This window comes from Peromyscus maniculatus, chromosome 6 (assembly GCF_049852395.1).
Source record: "Peromyscus maniculatus bairdii isolate BWxNUB_F1_BW_parent chromosome 6, HU_Pman_BW_mat_3.1, whole genome shotgun sequence".
NCBI lineage: Eukaryota > Metazoa > Chordata > Mammalia > Rodentia > Cricetidae > Peromyscus > Peromyscus maniculatus.
The window spans coordinates 48,182,248-48,205,424 of NC_134857.1; the positions used below are offsets into that span (position 1 = coordinate 48,182,248).

The following is a 23,177-nucleotide window of genomic DNA, read 5'->3' on the forward strand; positions in this document are numbered from 1 at the left end:
CAGAAGGTCCTATTAGTGCCTCCGTATTACAATCTAGAAACATCTTTATGTAGACTAATCATATTGCGGGTCCACAGGAGATTTACAATCTGATTTGCCACAGAGAACTCCATGTAATTTTCGTTGAGGACTGACACCATTTTATCTTTGCACGAATCCCTGTTTCTCACACAATTCCATGCTTTCTACATTGTCAGTTCTGACAGGCTGATTTAATCTGCTGGATTCTGAATGCCTCTGACCACTGCAGCGAGTCATTAACCTTGACTTGCATAATTGAATTCAAGGTTGATTGCCTGTGACCCTCTGCGCTGAGGTCTTCTAAATGTACATATTCATTACTGGCGGCCTTGCTAAACGGATTGCACAGGGGGAGCTGTAGCAGTCAGCCTGTTTGGTATGCAGAGGGCGAAGAGGGCACTAATTGCATGTTAGAGCTGAGGATTAGATTATGAAACGAGTGAGAAAATGAAGATAGATCCTCTGACACTGTCAGATTAGGGGCAGCAACGTGCAGGACTATGACATTGAAATCTACAGTGACATTAACAGAAGGAAATTAGAAACAAATAGACAATGGGCATTTTCTGAAAATCTTCATATTTTCTACAATCACCTATTAATAGACAGGACAAGGGAGTGAACGTTTGTATTTATCATTTGCATAATTGAGTAGAAGGATGGAATTTTTTAAAGATGCTTTTTTGAAGACTAGACAACCACATTATGGTCATTGGATCATTACCTGATACGCACTATCTAGAGTGTGTTTAAATAAATGCAATGTTGAGTTGTCGGGAGCAGATCTTCACACAACTTTAGCAAGCATGGGAAGTAGAAAAATACTTAAGTATGCAAAATTATTGAGAACAATTCTGAAGACCAATAATGCTAATGTCCACCTTTAGTGAAAAGCCAGCTTGTAAAAATTATCACTATTTCTGCTTTTCTAGTGATCTTGGGCCACTTCATAGTTCAAACAAGCGCCTGCCTGGTCATTCACTTCAAACAAGGCTTTGGAACACAAGCAGATGCTTACGTTAACAGCCAACAGTTCCAGAAGGAAACATCCACATGGTTACAAACTCAGTACCAAGTAAACTGGCCAGAGGTGAGGCTGAAACATCCGGGGCCTTTTAGGTATGAGATGCTCTTTGAACAACCTTTCCCCTCACTTTGGCCGATTGTTTGGTGATGATTTTAAATGAAATGATGGCCTGTGTTTCTAATAACAGAGGAAGTATGCACAACTTATAAAGCAATCCCGCGGAAACCTTTAGCTAGAACGACCACTGCCTTGGTTGGGAGTCAAGGAGGCTGCCTCTGGAGAAGGCCAGCGAGGCTTTGTGAAGGTTGCTTTCCCTTTGCTTCTGCAGCGAGCCCGCAGGCAATCCCTGTAGTACTGTAAGACTATCGATAGCCCAGAAATATTCCGCAGCGTTTTTAAATGATTAACTTGGTTTCTATTGATCTTTCAAAATGAAATTTATTTTTGCTACTTTGAGAAACTCTAAATGGAAGAGGTAACTTCTCAGTAATTATGCCTCACTGGGAAATATCTCATTCTGCAGAAGAAAAAGACTCATGAACCAAACTGTATAGCAAAAAAAAAAAAAAAAGGTGGCGAGGGTGGCTGCCTTTGGGGTCCCATGCTTTTAAGGGACTTCATGAGTGATCTCCAGGGCATCTTCCTGAGACTGCGAAATGATCGTTGCAGGTAATGCCTGTAACCCAAACCCATTACCTGTACATGAAGTCAGCTTTCAAATAAACCATGATGATTTTTTAATTGGATAAAATAGGAGGCACTAAAGCTTGTGCTAGAAATGTCGGGATCTAGGCTCCAGTGCCAGCTCCATCATTTTTAACTGTGTGGCATTGAGCCAATCCCTCACCCTTCAGACTGGCACACCTCAGCAGCTTTCTATAAAAACTACTACAAACTGCTCCACTACTTGAGTAATATGAAGATTACCAGCACTGTTTTAGTTATTTCTTCTTGCCAAAGAAGCCACAGCAAAATACAGTGGCTAATCATCACAGTGATTGGTTGTTGCTCTTCATAATTCTGAGAGTTAACATCCCATGCTGCTCTGTTTTTCTGGGATTGTTCATAAATGATCTGCCATCATTTATCTGCTAGCTTACTTGAGGGTCAAAGATGGCTGTGTGTGTGTGTGTGTGTGTGTGTGTGTGTGTGTTCATGTCATTTGGTGTCAGGGACTTCAGTCTATTCCAGAACTTTCTGAACCTATGTCTCCCATCTTCTAATAAGCTACAGTAGGCTTTTTCAATGTGAACTTACACACTAGGGCCTCAGAGAACAAGATGGTAAGAGCAGATACCACAAGACCTTGGTGGCTTATCTCTGGAATGCAATCATTACCTCTGTCATATTCTAGGGATCAAAGGAAATTCTCAAACCAATCCAAACTGAAAGGACTACAGAAATGGAGTCTGTTGCATGATTTAAAAAAAAATGTAGTTGAATTCATAGGAAAGAATAGAATGAGGAAAAGGAAGAGGGAAATAATGTAATCATTATCTCAAAAATAAAAGAAATAATTTAAAATATATAAATAAAAGGAAAAAAGTATAGACACGGGAGTGTTTGACTCATTGAAGGTCATCTTCATAACAATCTACTCTCTAAAATATGTATGGTAACAACATTAAAATGTAAAAACAAATGAACAGTAATATATTGATACGTAATTTACTCTTTCTACCACTACAAAGGCTGAAATCCTTCCCTTCCCCTCCACTACCTTGTAAATAAATTGAAACACTCGCTAGCCCATACTGCCCTGGAACCCACAGTGTCTCCCTGCCTCAACCCTGGGTGCAGAGATTGCAGGCTTCACTTATTTAGTGTGTAGATTGTTGGTCTAGAGTTGTTGACCCTCAAGGTTTGAATCTTCTCCTGATTTTCACCAGCTTTGACACCGCCATTTAGTCCTTGGGAGTTTTAGGAAAGTCTCGAAGCATGGATTTAAATCGTAGCTTCGTGGGGCTGGAGAGATGGATCAGTAGTTATGAGCATTTGCTGCTCTTCCAGAGGACCAGGGTTTGATTCCCAGCATCTACATGGCAGTTCAACTGTAACTCCAGTCCCAGGATCTGATGTGGTGCACAGACTTAGATGCAGGCAAAATACCCGTACACATAAAATAAAAAAATAAATGAAAAATATAGATAAATTCTAGATTCATGAATTGCTAGTTGAGCATCCTTGATTAAATTGCTTAATCTCACTAAACCTCAGCATACTTCTATAGCGGAGGGCTTGTGGTAGTAATGAACTCACAGAGTTGTAGTGTAGATTAATAGCATCATGCTTTGAAGCACCTGGAAAAGCAGTGCTCAGTATGATAGCTCTTATTAGTGAGTTTTGTTTGCATTTGATCCCAGAATAGAGTTTGAAAATGGAGAATCAAGCTTGTCAGCTCATCATCCAAGGACCTGAGATACAATCTGAGTTACTTATTTCATAATTTAAACCACATCTTTAGACTTTGTCTGTAGCTCAGTGGTAGAATGTGTGCCTAACATGTCTTTACCCTGAATTTGATACCATATACACAACTGTTATAGGTAAATAGACAGACAGATAAAAAGACATAGGCACACACATATCTTTTAATACTAATCAGATAGTTGATAACAGTGTCATAAAATAGGCTCTGAATCCACATCCCTATGCAGCAGACCTCCTCACTAAACGTTTTTACCACATCAGACACAGGTTGGAAGCTATTGTTCTCCATTCTAGCAATTAAGAAATATGCCTGTGTCATAATGGGAAAATGATATTCACTCTACAGTGTCCAACTGATTACATCACCCACGTTCTTTCCAGTCAGGATCAGAGTGTCCTCTCTCCACTATATTGATCACTCATCATGATTCTTTGCTGTTTGACTTACTGCCAAAAAAATTTAAAAATTGAAAGTGTTTTGTAAATGATAAAGCTGACTATACATACATGAGGCATGTTATTATTAGCTGTATTTAAGATAGCTCTGTCTTCTTTGATAGAATATATAAAGCCCTGGTTTCCACTTCACCAGACTGCCACAGTAACTACCACTCTGTGTTTTAAGATACCCTGAACTCCAATGTTAACAAGCTTCCTGAAAATAAAGGAAGCAGCAAAGTTCTTACAGGAAGAAATGTGAAGCATTTTTCTTTTGTTTTTTACTTTGTGGCTGTGCTGAGGTTTGAACTCATAGCCTTGTACATGTTAGGCAACTCAGTTCTACAACTCTGTACAACAACTAGCCCACAGCCATAGCAATTTGACAGATTTTTTTTTAAATTCTAGACTTACTGATGTAAATTAGAGATGCAGCTCAATTGATGAGCGCTTTTGAAAGTTAGCATGCACGAAGCCCTAGATTCAGTCCTTAGCACTGAATAAATTGAATATGAGGCAGGAGGATGGGAAGCTCAAGGTCATTTCCAACTGCACAGTGAATTTAAGGCCAAAAAGAAATATCTGACACCCCCTCAAAATGTAATTAATGTGACTATCTATGAATAATATGCTAGTGTTCTCTAAATAGATAGAGAATAACTACCAAGATTAAATAAATATTAATGACATTTAAGAAAGCAAAGAAAAAAGAGTCAGTGCCCATCAGATTAAATATGCTGCCTTGAGTCTATACAGCACTTCTTCCAGATTCTAAGAAACTCACAGCATCTTATAATATATGTGCTCAGGATCAGAGCTTGAAGCCCCAGCCTGAGATACACTAGGGGGAAAATGTCTGTGTCTACTCACATTCCAGCACATTCCTCTCTTTTCTTTTTATGGTTACATGTCTGCACTTTGCACCAATCCTTGATATTTGAACAAAGGGCAGCTGAGGGCATCTCCCTTTGCACTTGCTGACAAACATTCTGTGCTCACCATGACTTACAGGCTACTTCTGATCTGTTCGGGGAGTTATTTTCTTGTTGCGATTGCTGTTGCCTCCTTTCACTTTGTGTTTGTTTACTTATACTGTCTAAAGGATAAAAGGGGGGTAGAACAAACTCTAGCAGTTAAGTGAGTAACAGCCAGGCAATTCAGATCAATTCAATAAAATGAACAATGGTTTTTAAGCTTTTGAGCCTTTGATATCTTTTCCAAGGAAACTTGTACTTAAGTAAATTAAGACAAAAAGAAAAAGGATTTTTCTCAGTCATCTATCTGTGTTTTATTTTGGATCCCATTATGGAATGAGCTAGAAGCTAGACTACAAGATTATGCCCCTCAAGAGTTTACAATCTTGTAGAAAAAAAATAGGGCATCAAGTATTAAAAAGCCTGTTAGATGGAATATTGTGCTGACTAGTTTCTAGTAACTTTATGAAAACTAGAGTCACCTAAGGAGAGAGAACCTCAGTTGAGAAATTGATTGCCTCCATCGGATTGACCTGTGGGCATGTCTATGAGGCATTTTCTTGATCAGTGATTGATGTGGGAGGGCTCAGCCCACTGCAAGCCATGATACCCCTGGCAGGTGGTCCTGGGTTGTATAAGATAGGAGGCTGAGCAAGTACTGGAGAGCAAGCCAATAGCAGCATTCTTCCATGGTCTCTACTTCAGTTCCTGCCTCCAGGAACTACTTTAAGTTCCTGTCTTGGCTTCCCTCAATGGTTGACTGACAGCTGTAATCTAAATTAAACATTTTCCTCTGCAAGTTGCCTTTGGTCATTGTTGATCACAGTAACAGAGAGGCAAACTAAAACACATGTAATGAGGACTAATGGGCAGGGAACATGGATGGGGGGATGACACGACCCGCTCAGCTCTGTTGTTCTCACACCCTCAGAGCTGGCTCAGCTGCATCCAGACACCAGAGTCAGCTCTAGTGTGCTGCCCAGGTGAGGTGAATACCTGTGATGAGGGGTTGGACTGTCTTTCCCGAGTGGGGGGGGGGGGGGGAGTTCTCCCCTGAGGGGTGGAGCCAGCTCTCTTGCTGCAGTATCCCCCACGGGGCAGGGTCAGCAATCCCAGGGCCATTGAAGGGCAGGCTGACTAAGCACAGCATGATTCCCATGAGCCCCTATGCTAACATGGGCCATGGACATCACCACAGACCCCAGCTGCAGCAGGGCCACAAACTAGTATATCATCTTCTAAACAGCGTGTGTATGTGTGAGCACTCACAGGTCTGAGTGTGGGACCTCTCATGACACAGTACACATATGAAAGCAGAAGGTCAGAGGGCAACTTCAAGGTCAGTCTTGGCTTTCCACTTTTTTTGAGTCAGGTTAGGATCTCTTCCTTCCCTACTGTATATAAAAGGTTAAATGACCTGCAAGCTTCTTGATTCTCCTGGTTCTGTCTCCCGTATGTGCCCACTCTAAGTGGATTCTGTCTGTTGAACTCACACCCACATGCTTTCACAGGACTCTACTTTCTGAGCATCTCCCCAGTCCCAGAGACCAATCTTTCACAAATTAATGTAGGCTTGTGCTTTGCAGAGGTATTTAGACAATGTTACCCCATTCTGTCCTCCTCACAGTGCTCTTCGGCGGAGATATTATCTGGTATACCTATCTGGTGATCTATTCAAAGTCATTATCCACGAGATGGCAGACAGACATATTTTCTGGCTCCCTGGGTCATGGAGTTGCTGGAAGGATTGAAAGAGGTAATGTGTAAAATGCTAAAGACTGCCCAGAGCATAGAGCTCACAGTGAGGGGGAGCTGCCCGTTCATCTTCATCATCAGGAGTGCACACATCATTGGAAGCTAGACAGCTCAGACTTGCCCCTGCAAGCCGTTCCACAGCCTCCGTGTTGTGTCTTGCCTGCTCTCTGTGCCACGTATCCCCTGTGAGGATGCCTGTGGCTGCAATTAGCAAACCAAAGCAATAAAGTGAACTCAGTTACTGGCTCAAATATCTCAAATTCCCAAACCTAGGACATAAAGTGTGCTCTGACTCTCTTCCTGGGCCCTCCTCTAGGTTCTGAACTTGATGTAGCTACATCCTGACAGCAGACAGCTTCACAAATGGCAAGGTTTAAAAAAAACAAAAACCAAAAAAAAGGCTGGCTCCCCAAATAATATACAAACTTGTCAGAAGGATAAGGAAATTGCCTCCCGAATTTCATTCTGATTGGGCAGCTTAGGTCATGTGCCCACGCCTGACCCAATTGCTGTGACAAGGGATTGGGACTGGGTTAGTCTATGGGGGAAGGACATCCAGAGTCCTTGCCAGAATCAGCATGGCTGCTACAGGATAAGAGGGGATAAGGAATAATAAAGATGCATGATGAACTTCATAGGCTCCACTCATAATATCACCCATGAATGCTTTTATCTACTCTTTTGTAAAAACTTATTATTGGAGGCTGGAGAGATGGCTCAGAAGTCAAGAGCATGTACTGTGTGTGCTTGCTCTTACAGATGACTGGAGTTCAGAACCCACATCCTTCAGCTCACAACTGCCTGTAATTCCAGCGCTAGGAGATCCAACACTTCTGAGATGCATGGGCAGTTACACTCACATGTACATACCCATGCTCAGACACACACACACACACACACACACACACACACACACACACACAATCTAAAACAAAATAAAGCTTTAAGAAAACTATTACTACACTCTAACTCTTAATATCTATCACAGCTCTGGTAACAACTCATTTTATTGAAAATAACAGTATAACTCTAAAAATTAATTGCCAACCCAACTATAAATATCTTGCTGTTATCACTCTGAAGGATCGTGTTTTGAGATCAATCTCTGGGTTTCCATCCCAGAATACTCTAATCTCTTAGACCACATTGGTATCCATAATCAAATCTTTCCATTCTTTCTAAGTGACATTTTCTATGTCCCGTCCGGTTGAGACGGAGAAAGTGAAACATCCAGCACACGGCAAAGCCGGCAAAACCGTTGCCTAATTGATGGTGAAAACAAGAGGTGAAAAACAAAGCGAAGCGCCCATTACATTAGGAACCCAACGTAACTGTGGGCTCTGCATCCAGAGAGCAACCCCCCCCACCTCCCCACCCCCCCCCCCCACACCCCACCACCCACCCACCCCCATCCCCCGCCATCTGAAAACGGCTGAAGTTACTGGCGAAACCTCAAACCACAGTCTGCAAACACCCTGGCCTGAGAAAAGACAGGTACCGCCAGCCTTGGCTCTGTTGGTCCAATGTTCTAAGAAAAGCATTCCTTAGGAAGTGGCTGGTGGTGAAGATGACTTCAAAAAAGACAGGGAGAAAAGTTGCGAGAGCTGGGCCTGGAAGAAATTCTAAAACCATTACCCCCGGTGTCATAAATTCTCTTTGCAATAGGGCATAACATTATAAACAGACACAGAAGCCTGGATAAGGATAAGGAGTCCAGGAATTAAATTTATACCATTCATCTGGGTCATATGATCACTAGTAAAACACTTCTTTCTCTTTGTAGCTGTCAATCATGATTGGTGTGAGTTCCCCAGGCAAAAGACAAGTGCCTCTGCCCTACACAGACAGTACTGCCTTCCACCAAGGATGCTTCTGACCTGGACACAAGCTGTGAAAACTATCACTAAGATAGGATCTCTCCATCTGCCTTGCATACACGAGGAAAAGGCAGACAGACCAACTTTGCCCTAGAGGAAGCATGCTTAGTCACTGGAACTCTAGGCTCAGAACCAAGAAATAGCACCCTGGCTCTGCTAAAGGGTCATGTCTTGCCTTCAGTTGGCTCATAGGTTCTGATCACAAAACATGAGTTGTCATTCAACTGGAATTGAATTATCAGTGAAGAACCTTAAATATTTAATGAAACAGATACATTTTTTTTGCTGAAGTTTGAAAGAGAAATTGGATGCTTCAGAAATGTGTAAAAGCAAGGTCTTTAACAAAACATTCTTTAATTGGCAATTTCAAGCTGGACATAGTTAACAGATGCCTATAATCCCAAGAACTTGGAAGACTGAGGTGAGAGGATCCTGAGTTCTAGGCCAGCCTAGGCTATATGGTCAGACTGTGTCTGAAAAAACAAACACAGTTTCAAAGAAGCAATATACCATCTATACATTCCCCCATCTCTTTCTCTCTCTCTAACACACACACATACACCACATTAGTGAGTCTCCTATACCGCTTAACAATTATTTTTAATGTCACCTTCCACAATGTCCTATAAAAATTGACATTTCTTCTCTATTTAGCTACCAACTTCTCTTTGAGGGTAAATAGTTTGATTCATTTGATTGAATTCAATCTAAGTACCAGGCATGTGCTTCCTCCTGGAGGGTGGGCCTCAAAACTATTCAGAAACCAGTTGACTATGCCCATAATATTTATTCAATTGGAATAGTATCTGACCTAGCCTACCAGTATCTGACATTTAATTAGTCAATAGATGTGGTTATGTAATTTGACCAGTGTTTTATAGAGCACTAAGATAATTTTAATATAATGTATTCATTAATCTTTGAGAATTTCATACAATGTACTTTGATCATATTCAGCCCCAGCTCCTCCTTAACTCCTTCCAAATCCACTCCCACCTCTCTACTCTCTCAACTTCATGTCCTCTTTTGTGTTTTTAATAATCCATTGAGCCCAATCTGTACTGCCCATGTACTCACAGGTGTGGGACCATCCACTTGAGTACCGTCAACCTTTCAGGAGCCACATACTTAAAAAAAAAAAAAAAAAACCTGACTGTCCCTCCCCTAAAGGCTGTCAATCATCCATAGCTCCTCAGTTAGGATAAGAGGTCTTGAACTCCTTCTCCTTCCACACTAGGATGCTGATTGGCTTGATCTAGTACAGGTCTTGTGCAAGTAACCACAGCTGCTATGAGTTCCTGAGTGCGGTCTTCCTCTCATGTCCAGAAGACACTGTTTCTTTCTAGTCCTCCCCAACGTCTTCCTGTTACAACCTTCTGTTCTCTTCCACAATGGCCACAATGGTCCCTGAGCCTTGGTATGGTGAGTGAGTGAGTGAGTGTGTGTGTGTGTGTGTGTGTGTGTGTGTGTGTGTGTGTGTGTAGCTTCTGTTCTCTTCCACAATGGTCCCTGAACCTTGGTATGGTATGGGGACAGAAAGGGGGTGTGAGGGTGATATAGATGTCCCTTTGTGGCTGAGTCTGTGTTTTAACCCGTTGTGAGTCTCTGCATTAATCACAGTTAACTGCACAAGGAAACTTCTCAGATGAGAGCTCCACTAATATATGGATGGAGAGACACAAATTTACACTGCAGTGTGATCCTGTGTCTACTTCGCAAATAATAGTAGTAAGTTCACCCCAGGGCTGATGAGCACTGTTGCCATGAGTTCTTGGCCATCTTCATAGTACCAGGCACGTGTTTCCTCCTGGGGAGTGGGCTTCAAATCCAATCAGAAACCAGCTGGTTATCCCCATATCATTCATGCCACTTTCGCACACATGGGCATAGTTATTGCAGTTCATGGGGTTCACAGCCAGGTAAGACTGTTGGTGACTTTTTCTTTTAGTAGCCCACATAACATCTGGTACCATGAATGCTAGCCAACAGGGAGGCGGTTTCTTGGTCAGTACCAACTTGATTTTCCCGTGTCCTGTGACCAATGTGTACTATTTAGTATGCTTTTGCGACCGCTTCCTAAATATAAGCTGTCTCTTTTTCCTTAAGAAACATTTATCTTTAGTAAACATCTTGAAAATCTCATTGTAGCATTTGCATACAATAAATTCTCACCCTAAATAAATGCACAAAAAACCTGGGAAGCTGGTAAACCTCCACTTGTAAACTTAAAGACTTGCAAAGTGATAGTTAATGTCACATGGATTAAAAGAAGACATTTTAGGGACTCCTTTAGGCTCACAAGTGTCAAACTGGAAAATATAATACACAGCATTCGAAACTCACTGCTCAGATTAGTCTCTGCAGACTCCGGGCCTCATGTTCAAAGCCCTTGAGTCTTGAGGACATTGGAGCTGCAGATTGTTTGGATCCCCCGGGAACCTTGTTGTGCCTCTGCTACCATCTGATTCCACTTTGACTGATATCTGTCCCATCTTTCATGGATCCAGGCCTGCTCACTTTCTAGCCTCCAGTCCTTGGAGAGTCAGGAGTCACCCTCTGAAGTCACCTGATGTGCCAAGCCCAGAAGGTTCCAGCATCAGCCTTGATGTGCAGCCCTGAATGTTTATGACATCTGTAAACAGTGTTCTGTGCTTTTCCTCGTCATTTTATTTTGTCTACAGAAAAGGGTCAGTCAGCTCAGTGAATATGGTGAATGATTGTATGTGCGTGCATGCACGCCTGCATGTGTGCCTCTGTGTGTGTGTGTGTGTGTGTGTTTGTGTGTGTGTGTGTGTGTGTGTGTGTTTCAATTTGAAGTCATTTCTGTGGCAAAAAATACTGCTTATGGTTTTCTTCCCTTTGTGATTCTCCAAAATCTAAGCCATTAAATCTCCTTTGGAAAAACAACTGCTTTTAATACCTGCTGGATTTTCTTTAGTGCGAGTGAAGGTCAAAATCTGAATTCTAAATACAGCAAATCACCAGGTCAGTGAATTCTCAATGATATGTGGCATTTCCAGTCCCTCTGTTTCATCTGGCTCCGTCCATGCAACTTATTTACATATTCATTCATGCAATAGCAATCTACTGGGCATCAGTATCCAAGTGCATTGCGGGCTGCAAATCCCCACAGGGAATGGTACCCTCTCCCCAGCTTCAATCAAGTCACCGCAAACAATTCCAACATGGCATTGTTCTTGACAACAGAGGGCCAATGGGCACCACGAAAGCAGAAATAGAGGCAGGAACCTGGGGGAGAGGTGGTGAAATCAGTTGAGTACTCCAGGAGGAAATGTTTGTGAAGTGCACAGGAAGCTGTGCTTGAGAAGAAGGTAGAAGAGACAACCCAGAGAGAAGAGCAAACATGCATCAAAGTCAAGAGTGGATGGGCTCCAGGTCGTTAATGTCCCCAGAACAAAACTGCGGCTGTGATGGAGAGTGTGTGGTAAGAATGGGGTGAAAGCTGTTTGATGGGCTATGCTGAGGTCTCTTTAGAAAACGGTAGTCGTTACTGAAGAGTTCTAAAGAAAATATTGACCCAAAGAGACCCTTTGATCAATCAGTGCTCTCCAGGGCTAGGTGGTGAGAAGAAGGTGGAATGGAATGCACAAGATCAGAGGAACGGCTAAGGACAGGAAGCGAGGATACTAGGCTGGGGTGGAAGAAAACAAGGTGGGAACAGAGAGACTTTGGAAGGAAGAAGCCCAGCATCTGTGGTGGAGACTCAGAAGACACAGGAAGATTGTGAAGAGGAAACACAGGGCAAAGGCCGTCTATAGAAAGGTGACAGTGAAACCAAGCCCTAGGAAACTCCAGGAAAGGGCATTTAGATGGGCAAGTAGGTCTCAGCTTCCTCTTTTTCACAGAAGTCATCATCTCTTGAGTCATTTTCCAGCTTGCACGTGTCACTATTTGACATCGATCTTTATCAAAGCCAAGAAGCATGCATTACATATCTATTATCTATTTATTTGTGCTAACAAAGAATGCCAGATGTCTTTGTCTGTCCGTGCTCTGTAATGCCAACTCTATTTTTTTAACTTCAGTTCTCAGGTTCACTGACACTAGATCTGGGTTGCTTTTCAAAGTCTGCATCTGTCTAAAGATGGCCACCTGGTTATTGGTCTGGGGGCCTCGTAAGTTGCCATAAGTTTTCGCTTCCTCTTACATCAAACCATAAAAAGACAGGCAAACTTACAGCTTGCATGCACTTCACTACTTGAAATACTTAATAACAGTTTATTTATGCTGGGCGGTGGTGGCGTACTCCTTTAATCCCAGCACTTGAGAGGCAGAGCCAGGTGGATCTCTGTGAGTTCGAGGCCAGCCTACAGAGGCAGATCCAGGACGGGCAACAAAACAATACAGAGAAATCCTGTCTCAAAAAACAACAACAAAAGTTTATTTACTCCAGTATAATGACTTTTAAGCTGTCACCACGGCTGACAAATTGAAACTCCATGGTCCTTTGCATTCTTTTGTAGAGAGAAATCAAAATATTTGATTCCAAATTTTCTCCATTTCTCTGACCTCTCTAAAAGGGTCAGTTGTGCTAATGAAATGTTCTCTTTTTTTTTTTCCTTTCTTAGTTCAATTTAATGTTTTTAATTCAGAAGGGATGGGAAACCATGGGTATGAATAAAATAAGTGGCACATTAATTATACATCCACTGAAGATAGAGATAAGGAACAAATCTTGGAAGTGATGTGCTCATAGACAAGTCTAGAATGCTGGCAGTACCATATGAATTAGGAATACATTACTCTTAGTTATTGTACCAATCCAGGTAGGACCCATAGGAACTTTTTAATTCTCTAGAAAAGTGATAATTGCAAGGAAGACGGGCAGATTTAGAGAGAGTTGACTAATTGTAATACAGATCAAAGAGGGTTTTTTTTTTAATGAAATTGGACCTAAAAGAAAATGTTAAAACCTGCCTTTGCTTTAAGCCAAGTAAAACACAAGCTAACTTTAATTTGCATTTTTATACAAATAGTTTTGGGCACTGAAATAGCATAATTTTGCATTGCCAAATCCTGTCTGTATTCTTTTTTTTTAATAATTTATTCTCTTGAAGGTATTTTTCAACTCTTACAATTTAATTTTTTTAAAGGGTAATTCTACCTTCCATACAAAAGACAGACTTTCCATTTTTAAGCCTGTTACCTAGAGGCACAATTAAAATGGAAACATTAAACAGAAATAAAACATAATTTCGCAGTTCTTTTCATCCACCAGCTGGTTCATTTCATAGCCTCCCTCGTCAATGAGTTCCAAATACATTAATAGTTAGTCTATTACCTATTTGCATATCCTTCAAATTACAAAATTTAATTGTTAGAGCCCCAATTCAGGTAAGTCTAAATGCCTGCAATTTGCACACAAAGCTTCACTTGTCACAGTGTTCTGGGTCTTAGACCCACTTCCTTAATCAGTGTTTTCTCCAGATACATCTCCACATTCCCTAACCTTTAAGAATCCCTTAGCTCTGCCCTCTTGTTCTCTATCTGGCAGCTGGCCCAGCTCCAAATATGCCAATCTCTGAACACTTCCTTGTCAGCATGTCAGGGAAGCCTTCGGCTTATTCAGAACAAATAAAATTCAATTGTCCCTTCTTCTTAGTGTAAAAAATAGCAATACCGATTAGGATTTTTTTTTTAATTTTTATTATTAGGCACCTTGAGGTGCCCATGAGTGAGTCTGCCCTGCATCCATTGAACATGTGGTGTTGTGATAGCTGGTTATGATTTTCTAATGTTTTTCTGCAACTCTAACCATATGTAATTTTGAATTAAATGAAAGTTAAGTACTAAAACGTTTCGCCCAAAGGGAATTCAGATTCTCAATGTGCTTTTAATAACTGTTTGTAAAACATTTAGGAAAATCTATGGCAACACATTTAGGGAAAAAAATCAAATTACTCTTGCCTTAAGATGTTGTTCTAGTGTCTAAACTTCACGAAACATCCTGTGTGGCCCAATTGTTGAACTAATCCAGTCAGTAATACTTTAGAATATATTGTATATATGGGACCTGAATTTAATTTGTATAATGCCGTTAACAATGCTTCTTTAAGATATGTCCTTAACACTCACTGAAAATGCTGTGGATGTTGCAAAAGCAGTCTCATCAAATATTCTGAAAAGTTGCAGTTAGAGTCTAATTGGGTAGCTTTAAAATGAATTAGTAGAGTATGATTTAGATCCATTAAAGAAGTATTTTGCTTTTTGAAGGAAGAGAACATTAGAGGTTTTGAGATTTTTGCAAAAATCTAAAATAAATGTCACCGTGTACCTAAAACCCAAGATAACCAAATATGGCATTCAGTGGCAGTAGGGACAATGGAAAGAACTTTCTGGAAAGCTAATTGGTAGTATAGACTTTTCTTCTGAAAGCACAATTCGAAAAATGAACTAAAGATTAAATCTGACCTAAATTTCCATTTTTCTCTCACACATATAAATGTCTGTGTAGCTAATTTGGGAAAAATTCAAACCATAACCTTCAATGTACTGCTTAGAATCTGTGCTAAATGTGAATGCTGGAATCACCTTTCATCCAGGAAGATGGTGTCCTTGACCGTTGCCAGGCGATAATGAGCTTTTCTTTCTCTCACTTTTGTGATCCTCCCCGAAGCATCATTAGAATACAACCATCTCACAATACTTCAGGAGGCATTTCCCTCTGCGGCCATGCAAACAGTTACAGAAACTTGTAACATTGGTAAGCCGTGCTCATCAAGAAACAAGTAAAGGACAATGATCTAAAACACAATGGCAGCTAAAGGACTCTTTACTCAGAAAAGATCAGGTTGTCTAAGTGACTGATATGTCAGAACCATCCCCACTGAGGATATGACCAGAATTTTTATCACACACTCATTAAATTACAACACTGTGTGACTTTATAAGCCCCGACTGACATGGCATCTCTACCAAAGGGACTGTTAATAAGTGACAGGAGATGTGGGTGCCCTATTTGCACCTCGCACACTTCTGTACCATTTGGGTGACTTTTCATTAATGAGAATGGATCTTATTAATAGGACTATATCAGTCGGTTGTGGTGGCATTCCTTTCCTCATCTGCTACATGATACTTTCTAGAGTTTCTCATGGCCAAGCAATGGCAGTTGTTGAAAATGGGTGATGTACACATCATACTTATATGCCAGGAATTATTTTGTTATATCCATAACAAAAGGGTTTTGAGGGTATCTTTTATTCTTTGACGTTCACACACATGTATACAACATATAGTAATCATACCTACCCTCATTATTATGTTTATAAATAATCAGCTCTTGGGAGGAAGTTTTCTGTATCCACACTTGTGTATAGTTAGTAGTGTCCAAATTGTTAATCACAGTGCTTTATTTTAGAACTTGAAACTTGCATGAACTGCTTCCTTTTACATGGCTGTGTGGAAGCAAACATCAATAACAAGAAACAAACCACAAACAAAGTTGCTTTCAAATAGAAACATTTAGTTGACCTCTTCACTGCCCCCAGCCCCCACTTGCCTCCCTCCCTTCCTCCTTTTCTCTTTTTCTTTTCAGATAGGATCTTGCCATGTAGCCCGGGCTAGTCTGAACCTCTAGATCCTCCTGCTTCAGCTTTCTCAGTCCTGGTGTTACATGTTTATAAGTGTGTAACACCACAATGTGTTTGAATAAATGGCCAATTAGAGTACAATTGTCTTCTCAGTCATAGAACACTTTCCTCACTAGGCTTTTTAATTATTCTACTCCCAATTCTCTTTAAGTGCCTAATACCTAATAAGGGGAGCAAGAGCTTCATAAGCATTCTGTCTTTAGTTATCATAAGACCATGAGGGAGATGTTTTTATGCCCATTTTACAGAGGAGAATGTTGAGGTTCACTAAATCAGGATAACAGCAAAATTCCCTCATTGGAATCAGTGACAAGGATAGAATTTGTCCCTAGGCAGAACCCACATTCTTAGTCAGTTTCTGATCAGAAAAAAGGAAACACAAGATAAAAATGTACCCAAACTATCTGTAGTGAAGTGAGACCAGATATGCTTCATAAAATTTGCTGAAAAGAAATAATCAGTAGATATAGAATATAATCATTTTAAAGTTTACCTGAGTGTGTTGCTACCTTGATGCTAATCACATCACTGTAAAAATAAGCTCCATGTCATAGTAGCCGAGGAAGCCCAAGCTGGGACCAACTGGCTTGCAAACATTCACCAAGAACCTACTAGAATCTTTACTCTGGCATGAGTCCAAATGCAGGTCTACAACCTCCCAGACACTTCCAAAGCGTGGTTTTCATGTAAAGCGTGTTCGTCTTTATTAGGGTTGTTTGGGCCCTGCTTCCTCTTTACAACCTCAAGCACTAAAATTTGAAAGTGTCCTTAAAGGACGTATTGAATTTCCAAGGTCACTGAGGGTTCTGTTCTAAATGTACTATGATGGAACTGGGTCTAGGCAGTTTCTTTTTAAGCCCAGCATGTGGTTCTCCTGGGCATCTGGGTAGAGATCCCAAGTCTTCCGAGGACTGATGGACAAGAGAAGCCCAGCTTCACATGCAGGGGCCCCGGGCAGAGAGGACAAAGCAAGAAAAGAACAGAACAGGGTCAAAGGTAACTCAGCCCTCACAGCCAGAGGCGTAGAGGACATCCAGCAGATGTGGGGACACGTGTCTGTAATTGCAACACTGGGGGAGCAGAGGCAGGAAGATCAATAAAGGTTGGAGGCCATCTTGACCTACATAGCAAATTCCAGGCCAACCAGTGCAAAACATTACAACAGTGTAACACGTTATCTCAAAAACAAAGGGTGGGGTGGGAAATCCTCCAGTCCCTCTCCTCTCTAGGTGCCTGAGAGGGAAATGCTTACAGGAGTGATCATTGCTTCAAGTTAACCACCATCTTTGAGAGACTACCACACAGATATACTTCCTAGTCACCAAAGTTGCTTATTCTAGTCTGCGACATGTGAAACAGGAATACTTGTAGGCCAAAGACATCAGGGAAAGAAATCAAAAGGCTTGCTAATAGGAATTAGTCTTGAATCCACCCCAGCATCAGGCCTTGACTAATTATCTATTAAGAACTTATCAACAATGAGATTTGGTAGAAACAAATGTATCTGAAGCACTAGCTAGCCCACGGGACAAAGGCACACACTGGGAAGAAAATAACAGGGTAAAAAGGAAGGAAGTGGACACTGTAAGGGAGAGACAAGTTTACCTCCCCTCCCCTCAGATCTTATGTAAATAAGATGTTAGGATGTGGAGAATCTTGAACCCTCATACTTTGCTAGTAGGGATATAAAATGTTGTGTAACCTTTTTTTAAAAAAAATAATTGGCTGAGTTTTTAAAATTAAAAATATTCTTTCTGTTATGCTGAGCCAGCCCCACTTTTCACTGGCCCTGGGATGGCTAGCCCTGCCTCTTGCTGGATTCTGCAGCAGGCGAGCTGACCCCACCCCCTCATCTGCCATGTGGGGAAAGATGCCCTTCCCCCCTCACCCATTACCACTGGAGGCAGGTTAGAGAGCTGGCCCCAGGGTCACAGAGTGAGAGAACTAACCCTGCCCCTCACCAGCTGCAGCACACAGGAGAGCAAGCCTTGTGCCACATGTGGGAAGCACACAAGAGCTGACCCTGGTGTTGGGGGTGCAGGTGAGCCAGCCCTGAGGGCATGATTGCAGGAGAGTTGATCCCACTCCCCCTTGCATGCCTCCTACAGAAATCTGGAGAGAGGGCCCTGCACCCTGCCTGGGCAAAAACAGTAGAACTGGCCCTGGTGGTGTGAGTGTGGATGACCCGGATCTGAGGACCTGAGAGCAGAACTGGCCCCACTCCTTGCTACAGGCTGCATTGGATGAGCTAGCCCAGGCAATGCTGGAGAGCTTGCCTGGGTAGTGTAGATGAGGGAGAGCTGGCAGGCTGACCAACCCAGCTACCACCCAGGCCCAGAACCAGGCCTATGAGTTGGTCTGTCTCAACATCCACCAAATCTATGAACTGCTGGAGCAGGTGAAGGCGACAAACCTACAGGTCAGAACCAGCAGGATCCCCAGGACACAGGACAACAACAGGCAATCCAAGAGGAGCCCCAGGGAGAGCCCATTACTGGTGGTGGAGCAGGTGCCAGAGGCCTTGAGCAAGACCAATGACTTGTGGCAATGGAAACTTGTAAGTAAAGATTTGTCAGGGGAGGTCAGCAAGGGCAGAGAGCAAACTTGAGGGGATAAGTGGGATCAGAAGGCATGATGTAAAATCCACAAAGAATCAATGAAAGTTTAAAAAAAATCCTTTCTGTGTAGTCCAATACTTCCATTCACAAGTATGTAAGCAAAAAGAAATTAAAATATGCAAGCATAAAGACTTACAAGCAAATATTCATGACGGAACTGTTTCAAGAAGCTGGAAACCAGAAGTGATCTATGGTGGGATGTTGCTAATAACAGGAAACAAGCTGCTGATTCACATTTACCGGTGAGTCTCCTAAACAGTATCCTGTGTAAGAGAAGCTGTACAAAAAATGACTATGTGTTCTTGGATTCCATCCACCCAAAATGAACATGAAAAACTGTGGAGAAAGAGCTCCTCAGTGCAACCTGGGCAGAGTCAAGGAGCTAGAATGCATTACAAACAAAGGAACTTTTTGGAGTGATAGAAGTGTTCTAAACTTGGAGCCTGATGGTTGAGTAATTTTATCCATTCACTAAAGGTCATTGAATAGTACATTTATCATAGCCAAATTACATGGTGTATCTCTTATGCCTCAATTAAACCCTTAAATATTTTTTTAAATGGATAAAGGATTAAAGAGTAAGAAACATGGAGAGAATAAGAATATGGAATAAGAGAAAAGAAAGACACAGACTTGCTAGGAAGTGGTACCCTAGAGAGTGGAGGCAGACACAGCTGTCTTGTTTGTGTTTTAGTCTTTAATGTTCGCAGATCAAATTCTGCATCATGAGAATTTATAGAATTTAGAAATATTTAGGTGTGACAACACAATTCCAAACACTCTGATCAAATGAATTAATGCAGCGTGGTGATGTTGCCACTGCTTCTGCCTGTGTGCGTTTCCCTGAATATTTGATTGCTGATATAGTTCACATTTCATATTGTCTTTGCACCAATTGAATTATCCCAATGTTTTGCAACACTTTCAGCACCTTGCCGAAAGAGTGAGCTGAGTTGATTCTTGTTTTCTTGTTTTTTTATTTTAAATTAAAATGTAATTACATCATTTTTCTCTTCCCTCCATCATCCAACCCTTCCCATATGTTCCCCTTGCTCCCTCTCAAAATCATGGCCTCTTTTTCTTTAGTTGAGTGTGTGTGTGTGTGTGTGTGTGTGTGTGAGAGAGAGAGAGAGAGAGAGAGAGAGAGAGAGAGAGAGAGAGAGAGAGAGAGAGAGAGAGAGAGAGAGAGAGAGAGTGTTAAGAGCCCAGGTACCAAACTTGTAACATAACCCAAAAAGCATTGAAGTGCTCTGGGTGTGAGGGAGCATCATGTCCTTCACTGTTTGCCCAATTATCAGGCTTTGCTAAGAACACCTCGGGAATTCTGGCTTTTAGGCTCTTCTACTTGAGTCTCTACAGTTATCTATGAACTTCTAAGGGGCAGTAATACAGACATTCAGGATGTAACATAAAAAGGAAACAAGTGTAGATCACACTGTAACAACTGGAAAATAAATGTCCCACTGATCCTACATACCTGTCAGTAGAATACGGTTCAATCTAGCTAAGAGGTTGTTTTTTAAAACAAATCTGAAAGAGACACAAACAGTTAAAAAGAAGAATTAAAAGATTTGACAAATGCGACATGTGAAACAGAACAGCATCACAAGACCAATGAAAGCTCTCCCTCCTGGGAGAGGGATCACTCTTGTTTCGCTTAGCCAGGCTTAACATACAGACATTTAAAGAAATGTGTCCCCAAATGGCCATTTCTTTCCTCATGACAAAAGGATTCTAAATATTTTTTTTTGTTTGTGGAAAAAAAATACTAACAAAAAACAGTTGTAGACATTTTGTAATTCTTTTTAGAAAAAATAACTGAGGACACATAGTTAATTCACTACAGCTGAAATTTCATCAACCAGCCACACTAATGGGCGCAGCCTGGGGACTCCTAATTACATCCCCTGGATCTCTGTCACTGACATTAATTCCCATCAACTTCTAGAAAAGGCCTGATGTCTTCTGGATTTTTCGAGCAGGAAAAATTTAAGGATTTCAACAGTTTCTAACTAATCCTAATTTTTATAACTGGCAGTTTTATATTTTTATAACTGGCAGTTTTACAGTATTACATGGTACTGAGCTGGAAAACACCATGTTGCCATTCATGTGCCCGTCAATACTCATTTTATCAAAATGCTGGTGAGTCCACATTTGAAACTGTTGTTCATTATACTATTTTTGTTCTTGATGTATACTCTAGAGTTACTTCAGAAAATTAAGTCCATATAGCCGTCAAGTCAAATTCTCTAAATCAAAATTCTATTCAAAAGATTTTCAGAAGACTGGCTTCCAGTTCATCTTCTACTTGCTAATTCTACAATTTAAAACAAAATGTTGTTTTGCTACTATTTTATTATAATTGTGTTACATGAACTTCCTGCATTATTCTCAGCATGAAATTGGAAAGCATACTTTTCAAATGAATCTTCTCTGCATCTTCTGCTACATGATTGAATAAATAAGCACAATGCAAACATTGCCTAGTTTACAAATGCCAGACTTGCAAAGATCCCATACATATAAATGGCCACAGCTGCCCTGCCCTACACCCAGACCATGTGCTCTCTCTATTATGGAATATGTTATGGAAAAGCTTAGAACTTCTGAAAGAATGTGGAATCGTAAGTAGCAGATGACACTATTCAGAGATGACAGAGCAGAGGGCCGACTCAATCTGTTCCCTGATCATAAATTTCTTCCACCACAAATTGCAGGAAGTCTGGTTTGTCTCTTTATCATAGTGCCTAATAGTCTTCAAATTACAAATCTCTTTGAATTGCCAAGCTTCTATAAGATGTAAATTTTTCCTAGAAGTAATTATATTGTTTAATTAAGTCTGATTGCATTGTTCTTGATACCTCACTTTAAGTGTGATAAGGGATTACAAAGGAGCCCTAGTAGAGCACAGGAGCAGCTGGTGTCATGATAGCTATGGTGACGTGGCAGGAGCAGTAAGGATTCACTATGTAGCACACTTTCCCTAAGAACTCCACGTGGCTGCCCTCTTTTAATTCTCAAAAAGTCTGGGGAGGAATTTCAGAGAGAAAAAGTAGTAGTTCCCAAAGTATTTTCAGCCTCACTGAATCCAACAGACACACACACACACACACACACACACACACTAAAGGATCTGTTCATAGCTAATTTAATTATAATCATTTTACAATGTATATATGCATCAAATCATCACATTTTATGCCTTGAAATATATGTATACATACATGTATGTAATATATACATGTATGTATGTATGTATGTATGTATGTATGTATGTATCCTGGTTAGTTTTTTGTCAATTTGACACAAACTGGAGTCAGCTGGGAAGAGGAAAACTCGGTGGAGAAAATGCCTCCATTAGATTGGTCTATAGGCGAGTCTGTAAGGGCATTTTCTTCATTAATGATTCATGTGAGAGGGCCCAGCCCACTGTAAGAAGTGTACCTCATGAGCAGACGGTCCTGCAAGCCAGTAAGCAATAACCCTCCATGTTCTCTGTTCCAGTTTTTGCCTTGAGTCCCTGCCCTGACTTTCCTTTGTGATGGGCTGTAACTATAAGTTGAAAGAAACCTTTCCTCTCCAAGTTGCTTTTAGTCATGATGTTATCACAACAGTAGAAAACAAACTAGAATGTATATGTATATATATATATGTATACATACATATACATATATATACATATATTTAAGACAACCCATCCCTAGAACAAGGTCATACATTTAATTGTTCACTTACTTGCTGCCTGTCATGCCTATGTATCATTTGTGCTGGAGTTTCTCAGGATGTTGAACTGGTATTTTCCAGATTAATCTTCCAGAACTCTCTGCATTGTTCTATGGGCCCTGACCTTCATGCTTTACTTGGGTTCCCTGTGGTGCTATTTTATTTGTGCTCTAACAAATAAAGCTTGCCTGGGGATCAAAGGACAAAGCCAGCCACTATATTAAACATAGAGTCAGGCAGTGGTAGTACATGCCTTTAATCCTGTCACTCAGGAGGCAGAGATTCATCCGGATCTCTGTGAGTTCAAGGCTACACTGGGAACAGAGCCAGGTGTGGTAGCACATGCCTTTAATTCCAGCACTAGTTAACCATAGAGGTCTGGAGGTCTGTACAGGCAGGAAGTGGTAGAGCTGGGCAGACAGAGGAAGTAATTTAGCTGGGTGGAGAGAGGAAGTAAGATGGCAGGGCACAGAAAGGTATATAGTTGTGAGTATACAGGAAGTAGCTCTCTCTTGGGCTGAGGATTTCCTATCGGTAAGAACTTGTGGCTGGCCTGTTCTATTCCTCTGATCTCTCAGCTTTCATCCCAATATCTGGCTCCTGGTTTTTTTATTAATAAGACTGCCAAAGTAACGTCCTCCTCACGGCCTCTTCAGACCAAATGAGGGAAAATACATGAAGAACCAGAATTGTGCTGA

The 23,177-nt window shown here is 41.1% G+C and overlaps 1 long non-coding RNA gene across 1 annotated transcript; it reads left to right on the plus strand.

The window, feature by feature from the left end:
* The first annotated feature begins 1,056 nt into the window (after positions 1–1,056).
* On the plus strand, positions 1,057–6,886 carry LOC143273736 (uncharacterized). Its single transcript, XR_013051927.1, has 2 exons — positions 1,057–1,111; positions 6,518–6,886. It is a non-coding gene; the product is annotated as an uncharacterized LOC143273736 (long non-coding RNA).
* Positions 6,887–23,177: the final 16,291 nt, after the last annotated feature.